This window comes from Melitaea cinxia, chromosome Z (genome assembly GCF_905220565.1).
Source record: "Melitaea cinxia chromosome Z, ilMelCinx1.1, whole genome shotgun sequence".
Classification (NCBI taxonomy): Eukaryota; Metazoa; Arthropoda; class Insecta; order Lepidoptera; family Nymphalidae; genus Melitaea; species Melitaea cinxia.
The window spans coordinates 14,933,318-14,944,058 of NC_059424.1; positions in this window are offsets into that span (position 1 = coordinate 14,933,318).

Consider the following 10,741-nt stretch of genomic DNA (forward strand, 5'->3'; position numbering starts at 1 on the left):
TATATTTGACAAAAATAGAGCTTAAAATAGTTGAGAGCCGTATTTTAACACATTCAGTACCAAATCAGACATCAACTTAGAGCAACACGGAGGGGAGTAGCCATTGCGTCTGCTACCGATACAAAACTGTCTGTCATTTTTTGCGGGGGAAAATTACACACATGCACACTTTATCTAATTCCCACACAAAAATAATCGTCTGTCACTACGAAACTCACACATACTAAATTAAAATCACACTTACATTTTTCACACACATATAGATATAATCTGTGTCATTACAGTATAATGACACGCCGCAACTACACTGACAAGTTTCATAAAGCCATGGTTGTAACAACTGTCGACATCCATTATCGATAAATTCAAGTACTCGGTTAGGGAAATAAGGTTTTTAAAGTGATACAAAGGTAAGATATTATTATAAAAATAGGCTTAATTTATTTTAAACTACAAATCAAACATCTTCATGTAAAATTAACGATTATAAAGAGTAAATATTTGATTGTTTGTTTGTTAGCATTGAATAGGCTCCGAAGCTACTGGACCGATTAAAAACATTATTTCACCGTTGAGAAACTACACTATCCTTGAGCGACATAGCTTATACTATATTTTCAAAAATATTAGGGATCCTTACTAAAACTCCAATAATGTAACCCAAGGGATAAAAAAATAACCTAAAAAATTCCTTACATTGCGTACGCTGCAAAAACTAATGATAATAGAAATATATAATGTAGTAGGACTTTGTACAACACATCATTATCTACAATAATTGTATTTGCTCGCAAACGAAAACAAAACTGACTTCAATTACATCGACAAGTAATACAATATACGTAATATATACGCGTTATCAAAGGTTACTCAAAAAGTTGTTATCAGATCTCGATGAAATTTAAACGCGACCACATGATAAACATCAGCTTTCTGTTAAATTAAAAATCATCAAAATCGGTTCACCCAGTCAAAAGTTCTGAAGTAACATACATAAAAAAATACAGTCGAATTGAGAACCTCCCCTTTTTGGAAGTCAGTTAAAAAGTGTCGCGACAGCCTATGTCTAACTATTATAATTATGTCACAATACGTTTGGTGCAACGTTGTTGTGCCAAACAATGCCATTCTACAATAAACGATTTAAAGTTAACACGATATCAACGAATCGGGAGTAGGGAGCGTAACACTAATGGCATCATAAGATGATAGCTTGTCATCTGCTAGATTTAATGATTTGTTGATGACTCTGAAAGGATGGACATTGGTAATTTTCAAAGTTGATAAATCTAAGCTTCATTTCACTACTATGACTAAGGTGAACCATATCTTGATTACCTTGTACATGAGACAAAAAAAAAAAAAAAACTTACGGGACAAAAACAGTGTGGCGTTAGTGTTGGTTTGGTGCCCTGGACTAATCTTTCTATTGTTCGCCAACACTTGAAAGTTAGTGGTATTGATATGATCTGAACAAATTACACTAATTTTGTGGGCGTCCAGGTTAATCTGTTATTACCATTTTTTTCCATGTATCCCTTAAATTTGGATTTTTAGAAAACCTGCCAAATTTATATATAAAACATTATGGTGGAAGTACACATTAAGGAATTCTAGTAAAATTAATACTCGTGAGTACTGTATTATATTTAATTTAATGCAATTTTATTATATAACTATGTTTATTAAAAAAAGCTAGCAATATAATATTTTAAATAAATCAAAATCTAAAAATGTCTGTCTCCTCTTTTGCCTTTGCCGTTTTTATCGATAACCATCTATAAACAAACTGGTAACAACACTATCGCTCGGCGACAGTGACTTCTCGGAAATAGACTCCGACCAGTCGCTCGACCGATCCGCATATTGTATGCGGGCGAGCGGCCTGTGTTGGTAAACAAATCGAGTCAACACGAACGATAATATTTGTAATTTTTAAGTTTAAAAAAGGTTTAAAAGAAGTATACAAGTAATAATGTGATTAAAAAATACTTATGTATGAAAGGTAACGCTATGTTTTAGTAAATTTGACGTGGCAGATCTTTTTTTGCAGCAAAAAACAGAACAATTTGGCATTTTTGAAGGACGTTGATTCAATCGCGCAACTAGATTTAGTCTAGTGATCAGTGCGGCTGCAACTAGTTTTATTGTTTGCATATGGCCATTTGGCCTTATACCTTGACAGAGGGGAACGCCTGTACATGGCTACTCCCCTCCGTGTTGCTCTTTGGACATCAATGACCAAACATTCATTCATTCTTCATAGAAATGCAGCAAGATTCAATCGGTCAAATACCCGCTAATTTCTGCATCGTTGTCGATGATCGATGTTTGGATCGAGTTTTCTTATTTTCTTTATAAGAAAATTGTATACATACACCCATGCAAAGTGTATTTTGTGTACTTTGTAAATATTTATACTGCTATTTGTCGTGGATACGTAAAGTATGTTTTCAAAAAAACATCCTACTTTCTTGCCCTCTTTGGATGTTATTACCCAAAAAATATTGTTTTTAGTTTTATCGTTGCAATGTTAACCTTCAATACTAATTTTGATTAGTTTTTCTAAATGAACTAGGAAGTACAAACCCAGTACCTACGGTAATTGCTTTATAAGATGTAATTGAAATGTCGTGATTCGAGCATTCACAAACTAGACCACCTATTTTCAAGTAAGTATAAAAAAGAAACTTTGCTGTATCAGAATATATATCTTTTACTGTTAGAGCTAGATGGATACTATAGTAGAATCAACGACAAATTAATGTATCGTAATACTATACTTTTTCGACATGTTTTTGCACTAAAACCACTTTTTCTCCCTCCTCGGAAACAAGCGCAATTTTGTAATTGATAGACGCACATGTACAACACTTTTTATACAGTAAATCAAAACTTACTTCATACTCTTCAAAATAATATAAGCCTTTTCTAAGTGTAGAAAATTATGAGTTATAAGCAAAAAACTACGTCTCAAGTAGCGTGCCTTTATCGAATCATATAACGTGGGAGATGCAAGTTCAGCGCCGTGCGGGCGGTGCGGTAGACCTGGTCCTGGGGTTGAATTCAACCACGCGGTAGACTACGGGAGCATGCACTCGGGGAAGTCCAGTCTGCTAGAGGTTTTTCATATGTGTTATGTTATTATGGTATATTGTTTAATTAACGAGTTATAAGCTATTAAAATTTGGTGTAACCGAAGACAGATTTCAAAATATCACCGAAATTTTTAAATTGAAAAATTACCAGTAAAATTCGAATAATTATTTTGTGATTGCTAAAATGTTAAATGAAACGGTTTTAGCATTACTAATCACCTGTATAACTGCATAAAATGAGGTTTTAATGTCTGTTGGCGAGTTTATAAAAGCATGTACAGGAATTTATACTACATACTACCTTTTATCTGAGGTAGGGCACAGCAGGAAATTTCCTGTTGAAAATACGCGTTTGTGATGCTCCAAGTGTTACAATTTACGATAATCGCTTATCAACAAATGAGCCGTACGCTTCTTCGCCGACCAAGTGCAATCAAGAATATTAAATTTAATAAATATATCATTTGTATTATCTAATACTATTAAACGAGCAATTCTTGTATATATATATAACAAAATTGAATAAATTACTCTACTATTAAACAGTCAAGGTCGTTGTATTTCTTCTTCTTCAGTACGAATGATCATTCCACTTTTGTTGTACAACCATTGTTGTTGTTGTAAATTATCATGATCTACCGCCAGTGCAACAGGTACAATCCACGGCTGTGGCCGTTGCGCCAACGCGAAGTCAAGTATATATTCAGGCACTTAAACTTATAAAATTGTTATCTACTATATAATATAGTTGCAGTCTACTTGGAGATGAAATGTTACGTGTAATAAATAAAAAATAATAATTCTAACTGTAATGCTATTGGTAGATACTATAATATGGTATATTATAGGTTTTTCAATAAATCAGTAATGTTAAAGGTATATTATTATTATAGCTTTATGATAAATATTATAAAATTCTATAATTCATAAATATAATGTACGTTAATTTAAGTTTATAAGGTTTTGCAGTTGTAAGTTAATCTTCAGTTCATAAGTTTATTTACAGTTGGTCAGTTTATTAGTAGTTAAAAAGTTGATTTGGTTATTAGTAGTTGCTAGGTTAATTTATAGTTGTATATGAGTAAAATAAATGGTTTTCTCAAAATTAAATAAAAAATCGTATATTGTAATTCACAAAATATACAGACAGTAATTATAATAGTAGTAAAGAAAAAAAAAAACCGAACCGATGACGGGATAACCATCCAACTGCTGGTTTAGAAATACACAGGCCGAAGACGGGCAGCAGTATCTTCGGTGCGATAAAACCAATCCTGCGGTCAACAACCCGCCTGCCCAGCGTGGTGACTATGGGCAACACACATGGGTTCACGCCATTTTTGCCAAGAACTTGTGGAGGCCTATATCCAACAGTGGACTGCGATAGGCTGAAATGATGATGATGATGATGATGAAAGAAAACAAAGGCACTGCTTGATATTCTCAATAGAAATTCTTTTAATGACCTTTTAATGATGAAAAAATAGTTATAAATTTTACAATAAATGATAAGCAAGATGATGATAGAAGATAATGCATATTACAAAGGAGGTATAAAAAGAGACGTGACACATAACTACCATAATATTAACAATTTTATTAATATAACATTGAAATAAAAGTAAATATAAAAAGGATGTATAACAATTTTACGTATAATAAAGGTGGTTATGAGGCATTACACATTTGCACCAAAGTAATTCTAGACAATTTAAATTTTAAAAATAAAAATATTTATTTAAAAATAATAATCGTTTAGATAATAATATTTATTTTAACTTATTTAGATATAAGGATTTTTCTACAAATATTCTAACAAGAATTTCAGGAATAAAACTATACGCTGTCCATCACAACATATAATGATCATATAAAATTAATTTTACACGCAAATAAATAAAACTGCACGATTTATGAACGATTTATTTGTCCCATGTTAGTACAAAAATTAAATCATTTTATATATTATAAAACATTTTTAACTGCAAACTTTTATTTCGAAAATGACATCGATATCATATTTGCGCATTTGAAATAAGAATCAGTTACATAGCTAAAAAAAATATTGTAAGGCATGATGTAGATAAGCACATGTAGCGATTGTAGTCTGATTAAAAAGTTAATTATAGTGTCGTTAAACTTTCCGATTGCTTAAATTTAGATTTATTATAAATTTAGATAGAAACACTGTACATAAGATCAGGCGGCCAATCACGTTCGTGTAAGCTTGGAGACCAATCTAAAGCACGTATTAAATGCTACAAGCTTCACAACAAAGCTCATCACATTTTTAAGAGAGGAAGAGAGGATAAACAAATTAATTTTTATGTAGAATATCCATTAATTACGTGACCTATTTTTCGATTAGTTTAGACTGCATAATAATAAATTCATAACAAAAGCTAAATGAATTTTTTCTCGGGGACCCTTCTTCCCTAAGATCTTCGAGGAGACTAATGTTAAAAATTCCTGTTCATAAAACAACATTTTTCAGCCAGTCTTTCACCATTCGGGCAATTAAACTATGGAATAATTCACCTTTATGTAACAAAGAAGCCAAATCACTCCCATCGTTCAAAAGATTAGTTAAAATACATTACCTTAATACTGAGGGCGATTCCAATTAAATTTATTTATTAATTTTTATTATTTTTTTTATTTATGGCGAAATTGATTGTAACTGCTATGAGATACTGTTGTTATATTTATTAGTTTATTATATTATATTATTCAAATGTATACATATTTATTGCTATGTGTAGATATTTGTATGTAAGTTTATTACAATATAACTGCACCACCTATCCGATCTTCAAATAAATAGTATACAATCCTATTTCGGGTTGTCTGGAAGAAATGGCTAACTAGCCATAAGACCGCCTCTTGTACTACACATTCATAAGTTGTCTGTATTATTATTATTTTGTATTTGCATATTGTGGTGTACAATAAAGAGTAAATAAATAAATAAATAAATAAAAGAACAAATAACTTTATACCTAAGTAATATAAATACCAATATATATAAAAGAAAATTAAAGATATCTTTGAAATCTGCTAAATTCTACCACTTTTTTTGAATCGTCTTCATAATGTTTCAGGGTTCAAATTTAGGTGCCAAATTGCCCAAATGGCAGAAATCTGCTACAAACGGTCACCCTGCACGTTAGTCAGTCGACCAAAAATCGAACCAAGGTTAACCGAACTTTAACGAACGGATCAACCAAATAATAGGTATAGCGTAAGTGTATGCGTAGTCTAGCGATGCTGTTGCAGCAATGTTGCCACAAACTTGAAACATCATCTTTGTCATAACAATATTCGAGCAATATTGTCGTAAACTTGATATTTCATTTTTTAATTTAACACTATTGCAGCTATATTGTCACAAACTTGCCTCGTCATATTTGACACAGCAATTTAGAATCAAAGAAAAATCAAATTTGCCCTAAGTTTGCATGCTGTATGGGTATGTATGTACTAGGGATGTAAAAAATTATGAATTTATGAAATAGAGGTGGGGCCTAAAAAATGTTAGCCCGAAATATAAGGGGACATCCATTAATTACGTGAGCTATTTTCGATCAGTTTAGACCCCTCCTTAGGGGAGATTTAGTGAGATTTGCCTAGACCCCCTCCTCCCCTTACGTGAATATAATAGATATTGACGGGAAATAATAAACTGTTCAAGTATATTTTAGTTAATTTATTTAAATTAAATTCGAAGCAAAAACTAAACGATTTTAATAGCTATGAGAGTTATTTGAGCGGGCAAAATGAACACTCAAAATAAAAAAAAAATTTGTAATAAGGATTTTATACTTTATTTTTTTTTTGTTCAGTAATTAACATATTTTTTTTAAATATACAGCGCTAGCTAGCGCATACTAGCGCTTGACTGCGATCTCACCTGATGGTAAGTGAAGATGCTGGTTAAGTTGGTGCGCACTTGCCTAGAAGATGCCTATTCACTCTTGATTGAAAGATACCCAAGTTATAGTTAGTTGGATAAACAGAAGCTGGAAAGACATTCCAAATTTTTGAAGCAAAGCACTTAGTGCGATATCATGTGATTTCAACCACATAGCGATGCAAATTCATTCGACGCCTTGCGGTGTGGTGGTAGAAAGGTAATGCCAGAACGAAATTGTATAGTTCTTAAGCACACTCTTGGAAATATATCCTGTAAAATACCGACAGACAGGCAACCATGCGTGTTCCAGACTTTGAAGTCTAGAGTTAACCAGCGATTCTTCACCGATAAGTCTTCTGAGGCGTCGATCCGCAGAATCCAAAACAGCAAGCTGGTACTTGGCAGAGTCATCCCATAAATGGCTGCAGTACTCCATGCACGATCAAACTTGTGCTCGGTATAGAGTAAGAAGCTATTCTGGTGTGAAGTTCTGTCTGACTTCATTGAGGATACCAAGTTTTTTATCACTAGTTTTTGCCTTGAATTCCATGCATTGTCCGAAATTCAGATTAAATGAGACATTTATGGCCAGAAGATCTATATTATCGGTGATTGGTACAGATACACCTCGGAAAGTCGGAGTTAGTGAGAATGGAGTCCGTTAAGTGGTAAAAAGACACGCTTGCATTTTGGAAGCATAAAATTTGAATAGGTTGGCGTCGCCCCAATCGAATACCTCTTCCAAAGTCAAATTTATGCGTTCGACCAGACCCTCTTTACGCTCAAGAGTTCAGCTCCACTACCACGGGGATCGAATAAATATAATCAAAATAAACGTAGGTATATAAATTAAACAAGACCATGCTTTCACCCAGTTATAGTTAATACATTAAATAACTAAAAATTAAATTAAAGTTATAGGAGAACATAAAAAATATAAAAATCAAATTAATAAACATCGCCCTGGTACATTCTATCTTCAGACGACTACACTTTTAGACGTTCTGAAGATCAATTTGGGGGCATTCTAAGCTCTGTTGTGTTTTTTGCGTAGCTTTCATTCTGGTCTTACTGAAGACAGTTAATTTATGACTATAATGATGATTATTATTATGTTTATTTCAAAACCTAACAAATTATAGCGAATTTATACCGTATCCCGAATAAGCTCTGGCTCTTATATGAAGATATTAAAGTGGGTATTTAAAGAGATGGACGTTATTTGTAACAAGCCCTTTTTAAATGAAACTACTTAGTATTTTGTACAGCCCTACTCATACCAGTTACCATATGTGAGAATAGTGAGAAGCTTTTCTTGCTTAAAGCGGGTACAAGAATATCAATCTACTTTAAATCAATAAAAGCTATACGACTTAGCTCTTTTGTGAATAGAATCAGAACTAACGAGCGATATTTTTCATACGACGATACAATTGATGATTTTGCGGATTTGAAATCTTGCATAAAGTTAAAGTTAAACCTTCATGACCTAAGTGATTTTATTTCCATTATTAACCAGACCTAAAATTTCTTATCCACGTTTCTTAATTTCGTACTCAACTTAAGTGGCTCCTAATCCACCTTCGCCGTGATATGCACATCCATTCTTTTCTCTATAACATACTCCATGATCAAAATTCTCCCTCCTACCTTCGGTCCCGTTTCCATCTTCTTCCTACCCCAAAACGTTCTAGGAGGTCTTGCATCACATCGATGCTTGAAGTCCCCAGACATAACACCAACTTCTTACTCAATTATTTCACTATACGTGCTACAACGCTTTGGAATCGTTTACAAAAAGTGATCCAAGAAAGCACTTTAATTTATGCTTTTAAGGACAAGCTATGAAATCACCTTTCTCCCAATTCAAGAACCTCTCATAATGGATATACTCTCAATGTATGTATTTATTATGTATGTATGTATTTTATGTATGTATCTATTTTATGTATGTATGTACACGTTCATGTAAGTGTGTATGTAGTCAAGTATACATGTATTTTATATTATTAATTCTGAATAAGTTTATAGATTTATAATCATTATTATTAATCACTTTTGCACTTCTGTGCCCCGCGATAACAGAAATTCTCATCACCATGGGGAGGCTGGTGGACATCTCTTCTAGAGATAAGTTCGCCCTTGCCAATTTTCTTTTTCTTTCTAAATATGATTTTTACTTCTTTCTTTTTTTTTAAAGTGCAATGAAGAATATCAAATTTAATTAATATATCATTTGTATTATTTTTTTTAAAACTGTAAGTGCAGTGAAAAATACAACATGTTACAACGTTTACCGAAAATAAAAAATTATAATCTGATTAAATTTGAAAAGGTTGCAGCTTTTTTGGGTTGTTTTGTTGATTTAGTAATCACGCGTTCAACGAAAAATAAATAAACGTGATATCTCAGTACAGTCCCCGTCCGTCTTTCTATAGACCGGGATTTTACTCCGAACCCCCCTTTCCAAGCCTCGCGGTATTAATGGACGACCGTTCATGTATTTCAACATCAAAATCAAAAATAGCTTTATTCAAATAGGCTTAAAGAAGCACCTTTAAATCGTCATTTTACTCTTTAAAAAGTTTAAATATCGCTAGAGCTGCTTAGCTAGCTAAGGATAGCTACCACCGATTCGGATCTTAAAAAAAAAAAACTGTTTTAATATACTTACCTACCTAAAATTGTAAATATAATAAGATTTAGTTATATTTTTTTTTACTTAATAATATCGTCATAATCGCCTGAAAATAAATTAAAATTTTAATATAAACTTTAAATTTATTTTCAGGTAATTATACGAAATCGTCTTTGGGGTTTTTATTATAAATTCGAATACCATGACCCAGAAAGGAGACGTTTACTTTGATTTATTAAACATAAATAAACACTTCACACTCAACGGCCCCTGTAGGATTTTCTCCTGTGTCGGGGGTCCGGAAACACACACAATACACGAGCACAACGCAACAAAATCTATATGGCCGATACAAATGTCCTTCGTGAGCGGGAATCGAAAACGCGACTGCCAGCGCAACAGCTAGTGCTATGACCGCTGCGCCAACGCGTCGTCAATTAAATATTCTGCTATTATTAGCGTTTTTCCGCAATTTACTCAAACTTGGAGGGTGTAAGTCAAACAGATTTCGTATTCGACTCAGGACGTCAAATACAAAAGAAAAATACTTGACCAGCTAGCATCGCATTCAGCCTGTAACATCCCACTGCTGCGCATAGGTCTCCTTCTCCATGTAGAAGATGGATTGGAGCTTAGTCCACCAAGCTGGTCCACTACGGGTTGGCGGATATGTTCCCTACTATGAGTAACGATCGCTATCAGGTGTACATGATAACAACCGGGACCGACGGCTTAACGTGCTCTCCGAGGCACGGTGAGGAGACCCACAAGGACTGCACAAATACCCAGACCATGGCAAACACCTGTATGGCCAATACCCGCGGGTTCGATCCCCGCACATGAAAAACAAATGTTTGTCATTTGCGGGGATCGAACCCGCAATCGCCAGCGCTACAGGTACAATCCATGGCTGTAATCGTTGCGCCAGATGATAATCCATGCAAAATATATGAGTTATCCCTTTATCAGCAGAACCTTTATACCATACATGCTAGAACACCCCCACACAAGGCCAATCATCCAAACCGGAAAGAAACATTTGTACAAATACAAATATCCTTCCCGGGCGGAAATCGAACCAGCAAACCGTCT